General features: G+C 38.1%; 1 pseudogene; it reads right to left on the reverse strand.

The window, feature by feature from the left end:
* LOC102969025 overlaps positions 1-22,990 on the reverse strand; it is a 44,400-nt pseudogene extending 21,410 nt beyond the window's left edge.
* Positions 22,991-23,200: the final 210 nt, after the last annotated feature.

The following is a 23,200-nucleotide window of genomic DNA, read 5'->3' on the forward strand; positions in this document are numbered from 1 at the left end:
ATTGCAAGATTTAGCTCTTGGCAATGAATTTTACCATTTTTACAAAGTATTAAGTCAAAGAAACCTTGTAATCTGGTTCTATATAGAGATCTATATTGGGAGAATACAATTCTGTACTCTGAGTAGAAAAATAAAAGCCACCTGGGTGGCTCAGTTGGTTGAGCCTCTGACTTTGGCTCAGGTCAAGATCTCATGGTTTGTGAGTTCGAGCCCAGCGTCAGGCTCTGTGTTGACGGCTCCAAGGCTGGAGCCTGCTTCGGATTCTGTGTCTCCCTCTTCTCTCTGCCCCTTCCCCACTCATGGTCTGTCTCTCTGTCTCTCAAAAATGAATAAACATTAAAGAAAATAAAAAAATAAATAAAAATGAAAGCAGCATTCCCTCTCTCTCTCTCTCTTTTTTTAAATGTTTATTTATATTTGACAGAGAGAGAGAGAGACAGAGCATGAAACAGTGCATGAGCAGGGGAGGGGCAGAGAGAGAGGGAGACACAGAATCCGAGGCAGGCTCCAGGCTCTGTCTGAGCTGTAAGCACAGAGCCTGATGCAGGGCTCAAACTCACAAACTGCGTGATCATGACCTGAGCCGAACCAACTGAGCCACCCAGGCGCCCCACAGTATTCCCTCTTCAGGGGGCTACATACTTCCTCGGTAGTTAGAAAATTCTAGTTTGATGAGCTTAAGAAAATGTACCTCTTTCAAAAGAAATTATACCTCTCTCTCACCTTTATTATTCATTTAACACTTATTAAGCAAGTCTTTGACATTGCTCAGAAGTGAATAAGGAAAAGGTGAGGCAGCATATGGAATTTATTCTGATTTTGTGAAGGGTTTTGATTTTATCCCTTAAGGGTTTTTGAGGTGAAATTCATTACAAAGTGGTGAAGTATGAAGCACAGACCTTCATCACTGAATATCACAAATCACTTAAAACTATTTGGGGAATCCATTGGGTTCTCTTCTTACATGAGAAAATGGTATTTTTGAAGACCAGGAAGAGAAAGGTAAATTTTTCCTAGATTAATTCTAGAATTACAGGGTCAACATCAAATAGTCCAAGTATAACTAAGATAATTGTAGAGATAATGGGAATGCAATGATGATATTTTGGAAGTGCAGACTACCAGGCCACAAGCACAAATAATTGTTTTCTTTTTTAGCAAAACCTTTTGGCTGCTCATTTCCATTTAAGAGGCTCAGACATATGGCATTACCCATTGCTCGGCAGGCATTTTCTTAATTGGAAAACATGTGTGCCCCGTTTAGAGTCACCAGGATACTCCGGAGAAATCATTTTAGCATCCATAGATGTTCACGTCTGTTCCTCTTTACCTGCATCAGAAGTTGTATGTTAAAAAAAACTCAGCCGCATTTGGTTGACGGCAATCACTATTTCTAGCTTGCTTAAGTGTTTGGGCTGAGAGTGAAGACAGGAAAAATCCCTAGAAGAGGAGATAATGCTTTTAAAGTCTTCACTGTATCCATTTAGAGGGAAAGATGCATGGCAAGGTCAAAGAACTAGAAGACTCGTATTTATAGAGGATGCCTTGGAAATCAGCAGACCTATTCTCCCACTGTCTTTTTTCCAGCTAGAAATAGATTCCAAAAGACATTGTTGTCTCATATCCGTGGCTTTGGGTTTTGGGGAAAGGCTCCTCTGAGGAAGGATTACTGCTGTTCAACAACCTCTTCCCCCTCATTCCCCAGCAGCCTCTGGGAGGGATGTAGGGAAGAGAGTCCAGTGCTGGACTCAGGGACATCTTTGCGAGGTAGTAACCCAGTTTATGCATCCTGTTTCCTAACCTTATACCATTGTTCTCCAGGAGAATCGCATCCCAGGGAACAGATGTTATAGCTTTTCTCTCCTAGCGTAACCATAGGAGAGTTAATCCAAGCAGTTTGCTTTGCTTCATGAAGTACAAGGTTAAAGATTAAAGGACCTATAGAACAGAGAAGATCTGTCACATCTCTTGCTCCATAGAACTGACATTTGCTCAAGTTCAATGTTTTTTTTTTTTTTTTTTTTTACTAGTCTTTTGTGCTCCCAATGGCTATCAGCCCAATACTATGGGACTTGAAGGTCCTGGTCATTCAGACATGCATTAAAGCTCCCATTTAAAGGCTCCAAAGCATGGTGCCTTAATTTTACACCTGTCTCCTTCTTTCCCGAATAGGTAGTGCCCATTGATCTGTTGTGATACAATTCTGGACAACTGAGGCATAGACAGCAACTAGTCTAAAGAGATTGCTTAGGGAAATTGGCCATGCTGAGAGCAATGTGTAAGGGCTCTATCTGCCAGTCTAGCCATCTCTGCAGTATTTCTTCTGTGAGAGGCACCAGGCAATTCTAGCAGAGCATGGGCTTTCTGGTCAGCCTACCTGGGTTTTGATCTTAATTTCACCTGCTAGTGCCTTTGTGACTTTGGGCAAGTATTTTCATCTCTCTGCGTTTCAGCTTCATTCTGTGAAATGGGTTAATAATATGTCTACATAGAAAAGTTGGGATAATTAAATGAGTTGATACATGAACAATGTTTGGAACAGTGTCTGGCACATAGTAAGTGTTGTAAGTTTCCTGTCATTATCAGTAGGCAGAAGTTCTTTATCTTCTCAAGTTTTACTGGCTCTGTGAACTCCCTTGAAATTGTATACAGAATCTAATGTGTCTGCTTATAAAATTTCTTGGCAGAGTGCTCATACTGTTCATCAAAGTCATCTCTGAAATGAAAATGTTTAAGAACCACTGTGCCACACTGTATAGGTCTCCAAACACTAAGAGTTAGTTTCTATCATTACTACATGATTTGGGTCCCTATAAATAACAAATCTTCAAGTAAAATAATCATTAAGAATCTATAGGGTTTGTGAAAGCTATTGGTAAGGTATGCTACGTTTGTTTTCTACAACTGCCTTTTCTGAATAAGAAATTATTATTTCTTATCCACAATTACAAGCAGAGGTTAGCTAGAAAGATCACTGGGCCAAATTAAATAATCAAAGAGAACATGCCATATTGAATAGCCCCCAAATTTGGGCATTTTTTTCCAGGCTTTGAGCTGCCCTGCATTAATGCAGTGACCCACTAGATGTCAATGTTTCCATGAGAATGAGTAAAGGCATTCTGTTGTCATCCTTAAAGCAAAGGATTAATTGATTGCTATAAAAAGTTAGATGAAATAAAATGTTCTCCTTGCTCTTCACACGAAGATAAGCTAATAACTTTGGACACAATTTTACTCCTCTGAATTCACCAAATGTCCAATTACATATCCTCTCTGCCTGGACCTTCAAAACAATATAAAATTGAATGAAGGCAATGAAAGAAGTCACAGGAGGATTTCGGCAGAGCACCATCCAGTTCAGAAACAAAGCAATTCAATATGTGTCTCCAAGACTTCTAAATGCAGTGACTTAGTAAGTAATGTTTTTCCTGTATCTCCCCCTATGTTCTTTTTCTTTTAGCTTTGGGACATTAAAAAAAAAGTCTCTTTAAGAAAACAATGTTTCAGCCATCTTTCTTCAAGTAGGCTTGCTTAATTGGACAAAGATGACCCTATTTGAATCATAAATCTGTGTGGAATAGTTCTGTGTTTTTAGATGTTCTATTTTTCCACCATTTGAGCACATTTTAGATGATGTGCCTCAACCATCAGACACAGATAATTAGCAGAGCCACAAAGAGCTATCTAAAGAGGCAAGGAAACATAATAGATGGGATATAGGAAAATTATATAAGCAGAAGTATCTAAATGAGTAAGGAGGATGCTGAAAGCATTAATTCAAGGAAAACACCAGCACAAGGGCTTCCTGGTATCCTGTCCTTGCGGTTTTATTCAGTACATGTTCTTTTCTCCAGGAGCAAGGAGCAAAGCAAATGTTACTTTATAGTGGTTCTGCTGCATGTGCGCTGAAACTTCCCCACTGTCAAATATCACCTGGGAATTTAAGATCTACCATGTTTACTAGAAAATTAAAACCAGGGAGTTTGTCAAATACATGCCTGAGTTAAACAGAAAGATTGATTAGGCTGGAAATGCTTTTCTAATCAAAACAGTAGGAAAAATGTGTTCCAGGGATTCAGCGTCCTAGGTTATTTTCAGAGCTGACAACCACAGAAAGCAGATGGCCTCAGAGGCTGTGCTGGACACTGGTTAGGAAACATAACACAAGGTTAACAGTGACATATGCTGTCATCTGTGAGGTACCAGAGTTCCAAGAAATATGCTAATTTCAGGGTCTTCTCTGAAATAGTGTTTCCTCTGTGCATTTTCTAAAAGTTAATGTAATCAAGGCTTAAAATGGCTCAGAGAAGGGAGCCATTTTATTTCCCTTGGAAGATCTCCAGGGAACTTCCCCAGAATCCAATCCCTTTACTCCATCTTTGACAGTTTCCTCTTCCAACATGTTGAAAGTAAAAGTGATTATTTGTGAATAACTCTTTATTATTTTCAACAAGACAGTATTTCAGTATAATAGTCTAAACATCCTAGAAATGTAATTCTTTATTTTAAAAGCAGTATAGATGTATTATTTATGTAAACCCAGGGTTTTAGACTTGAAAATATCCAGATTAATATTTATGGTGAGGTTTAGGGCTAGCAGTGGTTAGCAAAACTGTTCCCAAAGAAATCCCCTTTTTCTTCTTGCAACTTATCCATGATGTCTGAAATGGCCCCATTAGAGATTCACAAGAGAAATGCCTTTGCTATCAAAGGAGAAATCCCTTTATCAAATTACTATCATTAATGTCTTACTGTGAACTCATTTCTTTGCCTCTTTCTAATGTCATGGGTAAGATGGTAGAAACCAAGTGTGTAGGGTTCTTCCCAGAGAGGGTAGGTCAGGTGGATTGCCCTGGATAGTGATAGTATAAGGGAGCCCTGGAAGTGGGGGGTATGAGTTAAACAGAAGTATCCAAAATTAACAAGGATACCTGAAGTGTTAATAAAATCTTAGGAGAACATTATTTTTTTTAAGTTGATTCATTGTTTTTGAGAGAGAGGGAAAGAGAGAAAGAGAGAATGTGCACGAGCATAGGAGGGGCAGAGAGAAGGAAAGAGAATCCCAAGCAGGCTCCACACTCAGTGAGGAACCCAATGTGGGGCTTGATCCTGTGACTATGAGATCATGACCCAAGCTGAAATCAAGATGCTTAATGGACTGAGCCACCCAGGTGCCCCAGGAGAACATGTTTTGTCTCCTCTTTAATTTTGTATCAGAAGACACTGAGAACAGGGCATTGGTTCCTGAAAATTATGTAGCCAGTTTTACCTGAGAAGTGCCATTTTCTAGCGAGAAAAAGTAGAATTACAGGGGAGAGGTAATTAATGGAATTCTTGGTATGATGATATGTTGAGTTTAGTAAATCATTTTTCCTCCATTCCACGGGTGTTAGGAAAGACTGTTGCCTCTCTCCCTTTTTCCCAGCTGTGGATCCCTTATATAGGTACAAGGTTATCATGGTTTTAGAGGCGGCCACATGGTTTTCAAGAATTGTTTTACCACTATGTGCTGTTCACTTTGAGAATTTCCCTTAACCTTTCTAAACTTCAATTTTCTCCTCCTCAAAATGGAAAAAAAACAAAAACAAAAACACCACCATAATCTGTCCAAACAAGTCATAGGGTGGTTTTAAGTTTAAAATGACAATTAAGTGTAAATGGATTGTGTGAACTGTGAGATGCTTTACATGATCCCTTGAGTGCAATTATTTGTATACATAGTGTAATTATTTCCTCTTAAAGTCTTTCTGGTCATGAAAACTAAAGTAATTGCAGGTAAAAATACGTCTAGTATGAACTCTGTTACAAAGCATGGAAATGTGTATAAGCAGATTAGAAGAAAGTTATACCTCTGAGAAAGGAAAACAAGAAATACTGTGGGATTTTATTGGACCCCTGACAGCGGCACAAACTTTACAATGTGATGTTAGCAGATAAGGGGGATGGAGTGAGATTGTCGGGCTTGTGACAATATCCTTCTGATGTTTTCTTTGGAGATGAAAGAGATAAGGTAATTTTTAAAAAGCATGTCCCAAATGCTGACTTGGCTTGTGACCCTTTCCAAACATTTGTGATCACTCATTTTGATGGCCTTTCTGATGTGACTAAACCTTATGAGTTATTTTTATTAAGATCTTGCAAGGTTGCCAGATAACTAATTACAGTGGAAAACAGCCAAGAAGCAGGGCCCAGAGTAGTGCACAGGGTGGATTGTCTTCCTCGCCTGTTAGTTATCAACTTCCCTAATCATTCTAACAACCTCCTTTTAAAACTGAACACACCTATTTCTGTGTATTCTTCTTTTATTTTGTCTGTGTCATGTATGTGTTTGTAAATTGCTTGCGTCTTATCTCCTCCTCAACACAGTCTGTACTTTTTGTTATCTTTGAGACTATCTTCAGGGTCCAATGTACTTAGACACATGGGTCTTGCTCTGATGTATATCCTTTCACCTTCATGGAAAGGAAGATGGAGTCTAGATTCAACTGCTCTCCTTACTAATTGTACAAATTTTATAATTATCTTTACAAAATTGGATCTTGATCTTCTTATGAAGACCCAAAAGAAAAGAGGAAGCTTAGCTTATTCCTTCACATTAATTCATTCATGAAACACTGTTGAGTGTGTGTTGCCTTCCAAGGCTCTGTATAGGGACTGGACTTACCTGAAAGATTTGACAAGAATTCTATCTTTGAAGACTAGAATAAAGATTTCAGAGAAAGAGAAACTCAGAGGAGAATTTCAACTGGGTGAAATTTATCTTTCACAGAAAGATAAACCCTAGGTGATGAGCTTTAAGATTCAGATATATTTGTACCTCACTTGTTTCTTTTATCCTGACCCTCTTTGAAAGAGGACATCTCAAAGGCATTCCATTTTGTCCTCACACTTTGTTTTCCCATTGTGAAACTCATTATCAATAATAGGATAGTTCAGATTATTGGGTATCTTAGGTGTCTCCTTACCCCTAAACTTGGCTTTACTGAAGTTTCTTCATAATGGTAGGATATAGAGGGAGCATTCTTGGGCCAGCTAATAAGGCAGCACTAAGAAACAGGGCTCCGTCATCAAAGAATACACAGGACGATTAAGGGAATTGGGGATTTGACAGAGGTGATAAAAGAGAAGATTAATGAGAAGAGGAGAGGCACTGAATGCATATAAGTTCTCATTACCAGTGTACAAGTAGACTCAAGTAAAGCAGAGGTTAGAAGTGAAGGAAGGGGGCCAGTCATTAACCCAAATCCTAGGTACCAAGATATTTTATGGATACTATGGGAAGGTGAATAAACTTTTTGTCACTGTTCCTCACTAAACTTTCCTCCAATCCCCCAAGTCCCTCCTCCAGTGACAGCTGAAAATAATTCTTGGCTAAGAATTATATCTGAATGTAAAGCATTAAGGGACTGCTATTGTAAAATCTTAAGGGATGGTGCGTTAAAATAAGGAACTGCAGAAGTCATCTGGATGATTCTAATTGCTGATTATTTAGATGGGGGAATGGATCTGTGTTCTTAACACAGATTCTGAGTGTCCTGAGTGTTGGTGGACGTAATGGTAGAGGTATTCCTCCTCTATCTGCACATGTGGTTGAACTGGTTTGTTGGTCCAGATGCTAATATCATTCTGCTGGCTCTTCATCTGATTGTTGTAGCTCAGGGTGGACACTGCTTAGCACACTAATTATACCATTAATTCCAGATTAAGATAGATAGAGGATAGACAGGAGAGGAAAGGAAAAGAAAAAGAAAAGAAGTTCTCAGCAACACATCAAACGGAAGAATATCTGGAATTTGTGAGGCAAATGAGACATCTATACATAGATAAGGCTAGGGCATAAAATGACTAATCTTACCTAAGGATGAAACTCAATCTTAGTGAATAAATATACTAGTATATATAGAAGCAGAAATATACCAATTTATCTAGAAACAAATTCATTACAGTATCTTTTAAAACAGGAGATTGTTGGAAAGCACGTACGTATCTTCCATGAAAATAACGTATAACTACATTATAATCCTTAATGGATGCTATTTCATTTTATGCTTTTACGTGTGTCTAAGATTTTTTCCTTAGGATAAACTTCTTAAAAGAGAAGTACTGTGTCAAAGGATATACACATATTAATCAATTCAATATATTTTGTAATCTGCATGCTAGGAATGTTTTGAAACATTTAAATTGATGGTTTGAGTGATGTTTGAATAATTTATACCCCCACCAGCAGAGTATGAAGGTCTTATTTCTTCATCTTTTAGACATTAGGTATTTTTCCCTTCCCGCCTAATAGATAAATGTTGAATTTTCTTGGTCTTATCATTTTTATTTCTTTGATTATTAATGGCTCTGGCCATTACTGGCTCGCTGGCCATTTTTATTTCTCTTTACAGGTTACTTCTTCCTGTCCTAAAGCCATTTTAGGATATGCTTTTTTGTCTTTTTCATGTTCTTTTTAAGAAGTATTTATGTATTCACATCATATGTGTTGCAAATACCTTTTTAAAAATTTTTTAATGTTTTTAATTTAGTTTTTGGAGAGAGAGAGAGAGACAGAGCATGAGCAGGGGAGGAACAGAGAGAGAGGGGGAGACACAGAATCTGAAACAGGCTCCAGATGTGGGGCTTGAACCCACAAACTGCAAGATCATGACCTGAGCCGAAGTCAGATTCTTAACTGACTGAGTCCCTGCATTTATTAGTCTTTTATTTTCATTTCTGCTATTGGTGTCATGCCTAGAAAGATTTTTCCACCTTGATGGCATTTAAAGTGAACACATATTTTCTCCAACTATCAGTATGGCTTACTCTCTTTATATATGATTCTTTCAACCTGATGACATTTATAATGGTAAAAAAAAAAAAAGTAGGAATCTAACTTTTTCTCTCCAAATGTTAGTCAGTTTTCCCAATGCCACTCATTGGGATATCTTCTTTATTACATTCTAGGTTTTTCTGTGTGCTTCTGTTTCAGACTTGTCTGTTCTTACACTTATTACCACAGTGTTCAGATATTATAATTCTAAACTACACTAATATATGATAGATATTATCCCCGCCCTATCACTCATTTTTATGTGTTTTACAGTAATTTTTATCCAATTACAGGAAGAAACTAAGATGTCAGAAAATAAAAATCTAAAGGTCCTAGTGTTAAAGAACTATCTCTTGTCAGAAGGAGAAGATGAAGTATCAGAGATTTTTTGGATGATTTCAAAAAGGATAAAGCTTATCTAGCAGAGGAATCCAATTCTGATTCAACTTCAGATTCTCTAGACTCTGTTGATCCAGTTAATCCTGTAACAACTGCCACTTCAACAGATTTGGAAGGCAATTTGATAGCCTCTATAAAGCTGCCTTGTAATACCCAGGACCAAAATAACTACGGCTGGCAAGATATTCAATTAAAATAGGTAGCATTGATACAAATGATGCAGAGTCAGACATAAGGTACTCAACCTTATATTTTATGATCAACCAGTGGTAGTGAACTATTTCCATTTAAAAAAGCAATGTACCTCTAGTGACCATATGGTACCTGATATCGAAGGAAGCCCAGGCCCGTACTTGGGGATCTGCCATCGATGCCCTTGCTATTGGATCAGAGTAAAATCTTTGGCACAGGTCGGAGAAATGGACTTTAAAAAAAATATCTGAGACCAAGACTCTACTAGGAGCTTAAGGAACTAAAGAGACCTATCACCCTAATCCCAAAAGTGGACATATTTATTGCTTTCTATGGATTCACCTTCTCATAACCTTACTATTAAAAACAATTCCAAGTATAGATAACATAGCCTAATTTTAAAGTTATAAAATGCTAACTTTAGGAGTTTTCAATATAAAAGCAGTCAATAAGATCGATTTTTCTGAAACCACGGTCTTCACCACCTCAGATTAATAGATTCAATCTAACTTTATACAAGAGCTGAAGACCTTTAAGGAGAACTCTAACCAACTCTAATCGGTCATTCAGTCTCTATTTGAATATTTGCAGAGTCAGGAAACTCATATTTTTCTAAAGTAGCCCATTCTCTGCTCCTTAGTTTTATTAGATCAAAATAGCTTTTCCTATAACTTCTGTGATTCTATTTTCTGGAGACCCAACAACACATACCTACCCTCTCTTTGACAAGTTTGCTCTTTAAATGTTTGAAAGGACTAAACTTCTGCAGGATCTCCAGGCTGCCCCTGGTCCTCCTGTGGTGCTAGTCTCTGAACTTGCATGTTTCCTCTCTGGTGTATCAGAATCTGGAGCTCCAGATCAAATGAAAATTCTGAGTCAGAGTCAATCAACATAGAGTATAGTGAAATGAATCATTTTAAAAATCAGATATATTTCTCTTTGTATCCCCAGTGTGTAGCACAGAGCTCAACAAGTATATAATAGGTGCTTATTAAATATTTGAATGTCTAAATGAATCAATGAGACACTTTAGATCCTTTTCATGATCATTTTAACAAAAAACAGGTTGTGTTTTCTGAACAGAATGCAATTCTTATGCACATATGCCCATATTCCTTGAAATGTGTGGAGAAAAATCATAGTAGAACAGGTTAAATAAATTTAACCTGCTTCGATTTTGCTTAGGTAGCTTCAAGTGTTACAGATTTGATTTGATTTTTATTCTGTTTATAGTTCTAGGACCCAGAGCAGAGGTTTGGTTCGTGGCAGCTCCACGTATCTCATAAAGGATCATTTCATGTGGAAAGTTCCTGTAATGTCCCAGTGCACAGACATTGGTCTTTTTAAATGTGCTGGTGCTAGAGGATGTGTGCCTCTTTGTTTCATGACCTGGCAGTTTGTTTCTCAGCTGCACGTTGCTTTTGTTAGTGTTTCTGCTATTGCCAGAGGCGTATCTGTTGAACCTGGCATCTGTTAGTGTACTTTCTCCAAAACCGAAAGCTAATTTAGGCTTTGTAGTGTATGAAGTCCTGCTAGTTCTTGTCATTTCTGATTTTTATTTTGGCCCAAAATTGTCACTGTAATGAGGCCATTTTTTAATTTTTTTTCCCTCAAATGATTTATTTTTCCTAGTGAGTTTTTTTTCCCCCTGGAATCTGACCTTGTACATTTGTGCTTGAGTTTTATTAGGAGTGCTTTCTATTAATACTCTGTGACTTCTCCCATTCTCCTCTGCCCTTTTTCCCACCTCAGCTTCTTGCTCTAATTTTTGTATAAGGTTTCCTTTGTCCGAAACTGAGAATTGGATCTCTACCTTACACTGTCTCATAACTACCCAAGTAGCATATTGTGGACTGTTCCAGGGTAGGATGAGACCCTTCCCTAGGAAGTGAAGAAGAATTAGCTGCAGTATAAAGGAACAATGATAGTTTCAAAATGTCTATAGGGAGAAGTTTGGGGGTGATAATCTGGTTGAAAGAATTGGAGGAAGAGTATGTCTGGACGGTTGTGTTGAAGCTGTGTTTGCATTAAAGCAAACTTTCTACTTAGAACTGATTGTATCTTTATTGAGGGGAGAACATGATCGGAATTATTGTGACAACTAAAGCCACCTTAGCTAGCCCTCTGCACCACTCCTATGCCTTCACTTGGTATTATATGGTCTGGGAGAGAACCCTCTTAAATGCTTGCCACCTCCTTTCCATTTATTCCTTCTCCAGGATCTGCTTTCCTCCAGTTTTATGACAAAGCTGGGAAGGACAAAGACAGCTCAATGATGGAATGGAGAATTCAGGAATCTAGTTTCCACCTCAGCTCCATATTTTCAAGATCCAAGCCTGCCTTCCCCAATTCCTTTAGCCTGGCTTCCTACTCTCACTCTCCTTTGGATGGGTGCTCCTGGGAATGCGGTGTGGTAAGAGAGAAATCATATTGGCCGAAGTTGATGCCCACATTGGGATTCTGGCTGTGGCATCTATGAATGTGAGGCAACTGGGCAAGTTATTTGGCATCCTTGAGCTTCAGGTAACTTAATTAGAGAAAGGGGGATAAAGAAAAAAACCTACATTTTAATTTTATTGGTGAGTGGGAAGATTGAACCAGGAATTGTGTGCTATTTGTGTAAGAAATGTTGAACAAAACTATCTCTCCTCTTTCCCCAAGGAAACAGTAGAAATTATGTAGCAATGTGAGAAATATAAAGAACATTCTCCCCTCTCTGGTTGCATTTAATTCAGTTCCATTCAATATACTCTTTAACTGGGTTGATATAGCTAATGGAAAAGTGGTGTGTGGAGAGGGATCCAGACTTATAGATGGTGGTTCCTTAGCATTAACTTGACATAAAGGATTGTACTTGTTCAAAATTCAATAAAAACATTTCATAATAATACAATTAATAATTTGTAAGTAAACTGCTTGCTAGGAAGTACATTCTGTGATGGAGTTTTGTGTGGTGTGTATGCATGTGTGTGTTGTATCCATTCAGGGGACATCATTTCTTCTACCCAAATTGTGTGCACACGTGTGTGTGTGTGTGTGTGTGTGTGTGTGTGTGTGTATTTCTATGTTTTTTTCTCTATATAAAGACCTGATGACTTATTATCTCACAGGTGTGCACATAGGTGGTAATACATGAGTACACGAGTAATATGATAGGCTGTATTCAGGCATATGCTACTCTAAAGAAGGGCCAGGACCTTAGCAAGATGAGCTTTCCTCTAGCTGAATGTCTGGTTTTGAATTCCATCTCCACCACTAATGTTCTATCTGACCTGATAAATTATCTTCCTGAGTTCACTTTCTTGACTGTAAAGTGAGAGATTTTTAATTTTCCAAGTATCCACCTTGTAGAGTTTGGGACACATTTCAAATAATATAGCTGAAAGAGATTTGTAAATAAGAGTGCTATACATGTGCTTTTATTAATTAAGGTTGGGGTGGGGAGCTTCTTGTGTGATAAGCCAGCATTACGTTCCCAAAGGCAGAGACCATGATGGCCCTATTGGGGAATCAAAAGTTGATGTCCTGTGGGTACTTGTCCTGGAAGCCAGAGGGAGAAGAGCTTCTCCCTATTGAAAATTTCCCCTTCCATTTACTTCCATACTTACATAGTGAATGCAATAGTGATAGCAGAAACACTACCAGAAATAGGAAGCTTCCTTAAAAAGTCCTCAAGGTCACTCATTAGTATCTTATCACATGGAATAAGATTTTTAAAATGTGTTGATTTTAACACATCTTAATTGAAGCATGCTACACTTCTTTTTTGTGTGAGTCATCGGAAATCTTGCACTGACCTCTAAAAGCAGACACATACAAGGATATGAAAAGTGATGTTTCAAGTAGAAGGAAATGTCATTATGATGTTTTCTTTTTCTTTATGTAAATATGGTTATTCTGTAGAAGAAGTACTTCCCACCTTGTCAGAATGGGGCTCTGTGAGTTTTCATGTAAGAGAGTAGATTAGTAAACTGGAACTCAAAGTGACATTGATAATATTAATATAGATGGCATTTATTAGAGTGTGTGTGGAAAAAGTAGCTTTACATATGCATTAAGTGATTCATTATTTTTTTTTTAAATTTTAACCTTTGTTTATTTTTGAGATAGAGAGAGACAGAGCAGGAGTGGGGTGAGGGGTGGCGAGAGAGAGGGAGATGCTGAATCTAAAGCAGGCTCCAGACTCTGAGCTGTTAGCCCAGAGCACAACATGGGGTTTGAACCTACGAACCGTAAGATCATGACCTGAGCTGAAGTTGGATGCTCAACTAACTGAGCCACCCAGGTGCCCCATGCATTAAATGATTTTAAAAGAAACTTCCATTTGGATGAATTTACTTCTCTCAAATATAGGTATGTTAGATTGAGAAATATTTGCATTTATTAGAGTTGAAGATTTGCTATTTTTACTATGTACAAGTTGAATGTTTTACTTTTTCTCAAAATATGTGAAAGAAGAGTTCCCATCATGACTGAGTGCAGGTGGCCGAGGAACTTGGATATGATCAGGGATACAAGATGGGTTCATTGATCTATAGGGACCAGGCCTGGGAAGCACTGAATGAACAGATGGTCATGAGGAATCTTTTCACATGAGGCGACAGACAAAACTGTAGTTGCATTCCAGAGGGGATGTCACATGCCAGAGAGATCTGTCTATGGGTTCAGAGGCAAGACACTAAACATGTTGCTGAGGGCACCCTTAACAATTTTGTCAAATGGTCCCTAGTCAGCTGTCTTCATAGAACTGGGTACACATCAGTGATGTTTACTCAGGGACATCTTATATTTCAGCTAAATGAGGATGAGGTCTAGGAGAGGGGCTATAATGCTTCCGGGTGAAGTCCTCTCTGGGGAAAAATATGTACAAAATGAGAAATAATAGCACAAGAGGAGAAATGGGGGACATTAGATAATTTTTCCCTGAGCCAGCAGTTACCCCTTCCTTCTTTCTAGAAGACCAAATTATAATAATGAAGCTCATAGCCAAATTTGCTTTGGGGCTATAGAGTATAAACACCATGGAAAGATAGGTCCTCACTCCCCATAATGTGCAGATCTAGGATTTGTACAACATCACATTGTCCTCACTCTTATACGTAAATGGATAGATTCGTACATTAGGAGTTTAATAGAACATGAATATCCTCTGAGAGAAAGTCCTAGTTTCTTAAATGAGGCAGCTTTGGGTTAATGCTATTTGTGGTGTGCTACGGACTCAGAAAAGTCACACCAACCTTTCAAAAGTGACAATATTTAGAATATATAAGATGAGGGTAGATAAATAACAGCTTCTGTAATCAACAGATTTTTGGGGGGGATCAAGTTAGCTATGTATAAAAATCTCCGTACATAGAAAATACAATCGTGATATAGTATTATTTAGGTGAATTTGAATTGCTGTGCCACCACGCCCCACTAAATTAGAATCTAAAAGTGCATCTCCCTTAAGCTTCTAATTAATTTCCATAATTTATTCTATCTATAACACATTCTAAAACAGGTAGGATCTGTCTCATCCAATTTCCTCAAAGCCTTAATTGTTCTATGTAAAAATAAAAACTATTCTTCTAGGTTCCCCTGGGTTTACCTTTCAATCTTCATACTCTTTGTGTATTCAGGCAGTTTGATTAAGTCACCTGTGAGATTGACACCAGGGGTAGTTAAATCCAGTTTCTCTCTGCTCCACACAAACTGGTAGATATTGCCGCACCTAGCCAAGTGTGTAGGAATTTCAGGTGGTTTTCCTTTCCTTAAGTAGTCATGGCTCACTCACATGCTTCTTTGTGCCTTCTGGGATTAGAAACATATATCAATGTCTATCTAAATTAGATGAGCATGCCTGGTAGAATGTGCTGCAATGCTATGTGCTGCAACCCTGAGTGTCTGACATGTGACCTAGTAGACCATATGGAGCCAGTGGACATGGAAGAAAGTATAGGCAGTAATAACTTGGCCAGCTTGGGTTGAATATTTACTGTGTATAAGGCACTGTTCTTCCCACAGCAGATCTTATCAGCACCAATAAGAAGCTCAGGTGGTAGGTAGTGCTATGATTTCTATTTTACAAGTGAGAAATAGGAGGCTAGTTGATTTCAATGATTTTTTGTATGGCCAAGTTGCAAGGTGGGTATAGAACATCAATCATCTGGCTGCAGATCCATGTACTTAACCATCACCTATTTCAACTCTTTGTCCCTGGCCTTTAGACATTTAAATGTTTGATCCATTTTTCTAATAGCATCTCTTCTTAATATGCCTGTTTCACCTAATCCCTCAGAGAAAAGAAATCCAACCATTAAGACACTGGCTTTCTACCATTTCCTGGTATAAATAGCCCACTAGAGCATTACCAAAAGCAAAGTAAAACAAAGCTAAACAAAACAAAAAATGAGACTGGACATTTTTAACCATGAACTGATCAAAGCAGATGCATTCTGTTTTTTAATATATATTTTTTTATCCTGAAGTTTCTTTTTCCAAAAGAATCTTCAGGAAGAGAGGTAAAGATACACAATTTTAAACAAACAGAACAGTAAGGCATAAAGTTTTCTAGGCAGAAAGAATATTTTTAGGAAAACATTTTCTGTTTAATACATTAAATTCAGTTTGGATTCTGATGAATTATATCCAACATAATTTGCAATTAAGACACTTGAAAGTAATTAGCTATAATAATCATTGAGTATGAAGCAGTATAACATAATATTGCATATCATGGACTCCAGAGTCAGGAAACGCAGATTCACATCCTAGATTTGTCACTGTTTTGTGGCCTTGGACAATTCACTTAACCTGTCTAAGCCCTTTTTTATTCCTCAGTATAATGAAAATAATTATATATCTGCTTCAAAAGTTTGTAAAGTTCTAAGCTCAGTTCCTGTATTATATAGTAAGCAACCAGTAAGTAACCCATTATTATATAAGTCTGTGATGCTTGGGGTATATTTAGAGTAATGTTCAGGCATGAGTATTATAGTCTTGTAGATATTAGTTGTTGCCATGAGTTTAGGTTTATTTCTTCAGGAGTTATTCATAAAGTAAAAACACAGGGGTGAGAATGAACCATTTAGGGTGGAACAATGAGGAGGAAATAGGCTGTGAGGAAGATTAAGGGATGGCTGGAGAAATAGAAAATTAGGCAAGAGGGAGTGTATTAGGGTATTGAAGAACCAAATATATATGAGGGTATTTATTATAGGAATTTATTATAGGCTCATGTGATTCTGGAGGCCAGAAAGTCTCATAATCTGCCCTCTGCAAGCTGAAGAACCCAGGAAAGCTGGTGGTGTCATTCAATCTGAGCTCAAAGACCTGAGAAACTGGGGAGCCAATATCATGCTTCCGATTCCAAAGGCCCAAGAATCTCAGGGATGATGGTGTAAATATGGGTTTGAGTCTGAAGGCTTGAAAATTAGAAATGCTGATGTCCAAGACCAGGATGAGACAAGCCAAAAGAACAAATTAGCCCTTCCTCTGCCTTTTTGTTCTATTCAGGCCCTCAGTCCTCAGTGGATTGGATGATGCCTGCCCTGGTGGATGAGGATGATCCTCTTTACTTAATCTGATTCAGAAGCCAATCTCATCTGGAAACACCCTGATAGGCACACCCGGAAATCATGTTTTACCAGCTATCCCTTAGCCCAGTCAAGTTGACACACAAAATTAACCTTCCTGAGTCCACCCCTTATCAACTTGGCACCCACATAGGTCACCTTAAACCATACTTAATCTCCAAATAAAGATAATTAACAAGGTCATAATTCTTCCTAACACGAGAAAACTATCCTGCATACAACTGAAAATGCACTAATCCTTTCCTCAGAAAGGAGGTCAAGTCCATTAGTGGTGTTTACTCTTCTCCTGATATTCCATAACTTAAATACTTTGATGTAGAATTAACAATACTTAAATACTGATATAATATCAATACATCTTATGTTACATCATAAACAAAACAAAGACTGCTTTTATATATATCATATATAAATATGTGTGTGTGTGATGTATTCAGAACAAAATAAGGAAGAAACATTAATGGCAACTATAGTTCTCAATTCTGTAACTGGTCAAATAGTCTTAGCTGGTGTTTTAACAACCTTTTTCTACCATCCATTCTGTCTGTATTCCCTTTGTCTTTAGCAAGCACCTTAACTAGTCACAGTTTTTCACCTGACAGGGTGATTCATATCCTAATTCATGAAGGGTCTGAATCATTAGTAGTCTTGCCTGGATTGAGTTATTGTAGGTTCTATTGACCTTAATCACAGGGCATGGTAATAACAAGAGATGGCCTGTATTCCAGACATACTCTTCTCTATTTCCATCGTGGAGTAGTAGTTCAATTTCTCCTGGGTAGTCAGGATCAGTCTCCCCAGACAACACCACAGTTACCTTCTTTGCCATTGATCCAAAGCCCAGACTGGCTAGGTGGCAGTTCAGTAGAATCATTGTGTCCCTTGGTAGAACTATTACTTCCTCTGGAACTGACATCTGTACACCAGCAGAACATAAAGCAACAAACACAGGAAACAAAAATTTCACTGATTGGTTACCAGAGGTAATGGTGAATGGTGCCATTTCCATTTCTACTTCTTGATTCCTGGACCCCTGAATCCTGGCTATTGGAGAATCCACACCACATATTGGATGCTGATTCAAAGTATAAAGAGCCTCTGGAGAAACTTTCTCCAGCTATGCAAGGAACTGCCATCTAGCTGGCCCTATAACTGAGTCTTCAAAAGGTCATTTCACTATTCTATCAAGTCAACTGTTTCAGGGTGATGGAGAGCATAGTAAGACCAGTGAATTCCATGATCATGGTCCCATTTGCCTCACTTCTTTTACTGTGAAGTGAGTTCCTTGATCAGAAGCAGTGCTGTGTGGAATACTTAAAAGAAAATGAGTTTCACCCACCAAAGGAATTGCAGTCACCTAGTCAGGTGAGGAAAAATATGCCCATTGACTTTGACAATTATATATTTCATGGGCAATTTACAACTTTATAGTAGGTAGAAGTGACCTTCCAAGTGTGAATGACAAGTGTGCCACTTAAAAGGGAAAAAGGTTGGTAGCTAAAGGAATCAAAGAAAGGGTTTTCTGTTGTTGCTCTAAGTTGTTTTTGTTCTTCAGGTAAAAAAAGGCATGTGCTGAATGCCAAAGGGCCAGTACTGGTAAGAGAATGGTTTAAAATATAAATGAGAAGGTGAGTCACAATCCCTTGAAGGGAATGAAGGGCTAGGACACAGAGCCCAGGTTCTTCATGCATGCATTCCTTCATCGTTATTCTACCAGTACAGCATTTACTTCTTATCAGGCACCAAAACAAGTACAGGAGACGTTGCGGCAAACCAGATGTATAAATCGTGATTCTCTTCTTTGTGAAGTTTTCACTTTACAGTTTGGATTTTATTCCAAGTCCAAGGAGAAGAAGTCATCGAAGGAATTTAAGCAGATAAATTGTCTGATTTGTTACATAGCATCGTTGCAGTAATGGCTCATCAATATGTAAGGAACAGAGTAGCATGTTAAAATCATCCACAGGAAAGTAATCGGAAACACTCTAAAATGGTTCTGGGTAGCTCATGGTCTAGTAAGGTGAGAATATGGGTTCTTTGCTCCAGCTCTTTCATCTGCCTGGGACCTCTTTGCCCATAGTGTTTGCAAGACTGGCTCCTTATTGTGATTCATTTAGCAGCTTAAACTTCATTCTGTCAGAGAAGCCTTTCTTAATTCCTCAATCTAAAATAGCTACCAAGTTGCTCTCTATCACCCAATCTCAGCTCTTTGTATAGCTTTATCTAGCTTTATGTCACAATATAAAGATGTTTATGTATAGATACTTACTTCTATTTTATTGATTCTCTTTCTCTATTGGAATCTAAATGTCATGAGAGCAAGTGCTATTGTGTGAATTTCACAACTGTGTTCCTGCATCTGGAATAGAGCTTGGTACATTAAGCAGGTGCCTAATGAATGGATTTTATGAATAAATACATAAAAGCATAATATTAATATAACGTAGCTGCTGAAACAGAAACATGCACCAAACACTGTGTAATACAGAATAAGAAAAACTGCAGACTAAGTATCATTTGTATATCAATAGACAAGGAACCCAGGGGACTTTCTATTTTAAAGTAGGGATGTAAGCAATTAATAACTCACCACACTTCTAATAAATAATAGAGGTGGGATTTGAACTCAAGTTGAAGTGGGTTCAAAATCGACACATTTTACACCCCGCCATACTGCCTTTCCTTTCTCCCATGTGTGAAAACAGGGTGGTTTTTATTAATTTCTTATACACAAAAGGAACGTGTTTCTCTAGTTATTAATATAGAAGACAATTTAACATGATCAGCTGAGGAATGAGACAGACCTAGTTTGAAGCCTGACTCAGCTGTCTACGAACTGTGTGACTTAATCTCTCTGGCCTTTCATTTCTTCACAGTCATTGTAAGGATTAAATGAGATGATACATATTAAGTGTTATGATACATATCAAGTATGTATACTTGTGTATTAAGTATGATGGTACATATCAAGACTATTAGAATAAGTGTTGGCTATTTTTATTCTAATAGTCTCATTAACATGGGCATTATTGTTATGACTCACTTGAAAGAAAAGCTGCCACTCAAGAAAAGAAACTAGGCTGTTTCTAGATTCTTCTGTCATTGTTACAGAAAGCTTGGAACTTGGAGGCAGCAGCATGTGAAAATTGCTTGATCTTAAAGACCTAGGTTGGCATCGTATCACAACCCTTGTCACTTGCACCAAGGATGTCAGTGATGAAGTCTGAGTGAGATGCTCCGGCTAAGTATGACAGGGATCAAGAAGAGGGAAAGAACTCTGTGAACCAGAGCCGAGTCCTTCTAGGCTGGGCCCAGCGGAAGCAGAGGCCTGGGAAAGGTGGAAATATATAAATTCTGTTCACAGTGTGCTAAGTAGGGAGGCTTGGGTAGAGCAGTGGGATCCTGCGTGGGGGGCTGATGTTAGAGAGGACATTATCTTGTCAGAAACAAAACGTGTCTGTTATCACTTTACCTGCTTTGAAGAGTTTTCTTTCTAGGAAAGTAGTGTCACTCTGTAATCAGGAATTAAATCTGATATTTTTCTTAGTTCTGTTTAAATGTATTTTGGAAAAATGCCACTTAAAACAAATTAGCCTCCTCCTCCTCAACAAAGTGTTCTGTTAACATCCCAAAGTGATCCTGCTGTACCTTTCCCGTGCTTGTTTTAATGAGCTCTTTTTATCTTTTAAATCCTATAGACCTTCCCTAAAACCATCTGAAAGCCTTCAATTTGTTGCATTCTTACCCAAGAATCTTGCCTCCAATACCTATGTGTCAGGAAACATGCATAACTATGTTCAGTCCGTTATCATTTGTAATCACAAAAGATAGGAAATAACCTTAATGTCCATAAGTAAAGACATTAAGATAAATTGTGGTACAGTTACAGAATAGAAAACTACTCAATAGTAAAATAAAGCTAAATCTACGTGATTTAAAAAAGTGTTAAAGTTTAGAAAGCAAGGTATCAAGTCATGTCTAGAGTATGATAGCATTTGTATAAATTTGAAAATTCCCACAAAACAATAATCTATGCTATTTATGGAGATATAAATAAAAGCATTAAAACATGGATTAGGAAGATAGAGATCAAATTCATGGGAATGGTTGTGTCTGGGAAGGGGATGTGGCAACTGGGATTGGGGAAGGCCTCCAGGAGGGCTCAGTGTTAACCAAAATATTTTATTTCTTTTGTAAAATAAATTAAGTAAAAAAAAAAAAAAAAAGACAAAATATGAGCATTTACAGGGTGCCTGGATGGCTCAGTCAGTTAAGCATCCAACTTGAGCTCAGGTCATGATCTCATAGTTTGTGGGTTTGAGCCCTGCATTGGGCTCTGTGCTGACGGCTTGGATTCTGTGTCTCCCTCTCTCTCTTCCCCTCCCCCACTCACACACTGTCTCTCTCTCTCTCTGTCTCAAAAATAAGTAAACATTAAAAAAGTATGAGCATTTACTCATTCAGTGAGGGTTTACATGTACATTGTTATCTTTTTCTCTGTAGTTTTCTGTATTTTTTCCATCCTATCAAGAATAAAAGTTAAAGATAAAAATGATCATTAAGGAATAGATTAGAATGTAAAATCTCACACTTTCTACCTTCTAAGACCACTTTTGTTATTCTCCGTCCCTCATCAATGGACTTTATAGTCTGAAAGATTTTGTTTGACAAGTTGTACTTATTTAGCATAATTCATATCCTCACTTAAGAAACAAATGTAAAAGCTAGGGCACCTGGGTGATTCAGTCAGTTAAGTGTCCTACTTTGGCTCAGGTCACGATCTCATGGTTTGTGAGTTTGAGCCCTGCTTTGGCTCACTCCTGTCAATGCAGAACCTCCTTCGGATCCTCTGTCCCCCTCTTTCTCTGCCCCTCCTCCTCTTTCAAAAATGTAAATGCCAATACGAGCTTATCTTGAAATAAACATTTGTAGAGGCACATGACATGGTGATGGTCATTTTGCCCAGATTTGTACTTGCGTGAATGTTGTGAGGTTATTGATGAAGGGGCTGGTAGGGGGGGCTGGGTGACTGCCCGGCTCCTCCTCTCCAGGCCACCCTGCTGCTCCCTGCTCTTCATTAGCCAGCTGATGAATCTTGTAAAGGGATTACACACTTCATTTTGTCACAAAACCATCTATACTCAAGGTTAATGTTATAATCCTGACTATGCTTTGCAATGAAGTTTAGAATTATTGGGGGATGTGTGGGAATTTATGCTGATAGCTATAATCAAGTGTTCAAAAATTAAGGATATCTAAGGCAGTATCTTTAGTTATAATGTACATCATGTCAGGAGATATTATATAATGTAATATATCCACAGTTTGGAAGAATCACCTTGGGAATGCCACAGGTATAATATAACTCCAACCAAAGCAAAGAAACCTGACATTTTAGTTAGCCTATATAATCTCATTTGGGGCAAATACCTGATTACTATTTTAATTTTTGAAATATTTAAAGCAACTTGAAGATTTTTATTAATATCTTTTAGAGCCCCCAAGTAGCGAGGGATTTCACACTGGGGACAACTACTCTCATAGGGATCCACTTAATGTTTTTTGAATCAATGAAACAATTTCCTTTTATCTCTAAATAAGCCCAAAAGCTTCACAAGTGTGACTATTTCTTTATTTAGTCTGAATTTAGGAGTACGATGGAAAAACATTAAATCACAAAAAGACACATTCTGGCATGAGAAAATGGTGTATAGGGCACATGAAGATGTGCCATTTATGGGAAAGAAAGACTGAGTCTGGGGTTGAAAATCCATTAGTATGATGAGGTCTGAATTTGGGGTAAGTATCGAAATCACCATAGTAAAACTAAAAACGTAGACCAAGAAAGCTGAGGCAATAGTTTCTCGCAGAAATTCTAAACTGAAGAAAGGAAACCATTCCTCTTTGCAAGTCACTGTAGCCTATCCATTATCCCTACCTCTGGTGAATACTTGGCAATGCTTGGGATGCCTACCAGTAATGCTGGCTGACAGGCGAACACATTCATGCTAGAGCTGAGATACTGTGCCAGATTTCAGAGGTAATTTTAGGTCACCAGATCCAAGCCAAATATCCACACTTGAGAAAGACTGCCTAATGCACTAGGAGAGAGAATGGGGGAAGGGGACCCCTACGCCTCCAAACTCTATCGGGGCTCCTCCAACAGTTATTACTTCAGTTAGATTTCTTTGCATGGCTCCAGAAGGCTGGAGTGAAA

The sequence above is a fragment of the Panthera tigris genome, chromosome C2, assembly GCF_018350195.1.
Source record: "Panthera tigris isolate Pti1 chromosome C2, P.tigris_Pti1_mat1.1, whole genome shotgun sequence".
In the NCBI taxonomy this organism is placed as follows: Eukaryota; Metazoa; Chordata; class Mammalia; order Carnivora; family Felidae; genus Panthera; species Panthera tigris.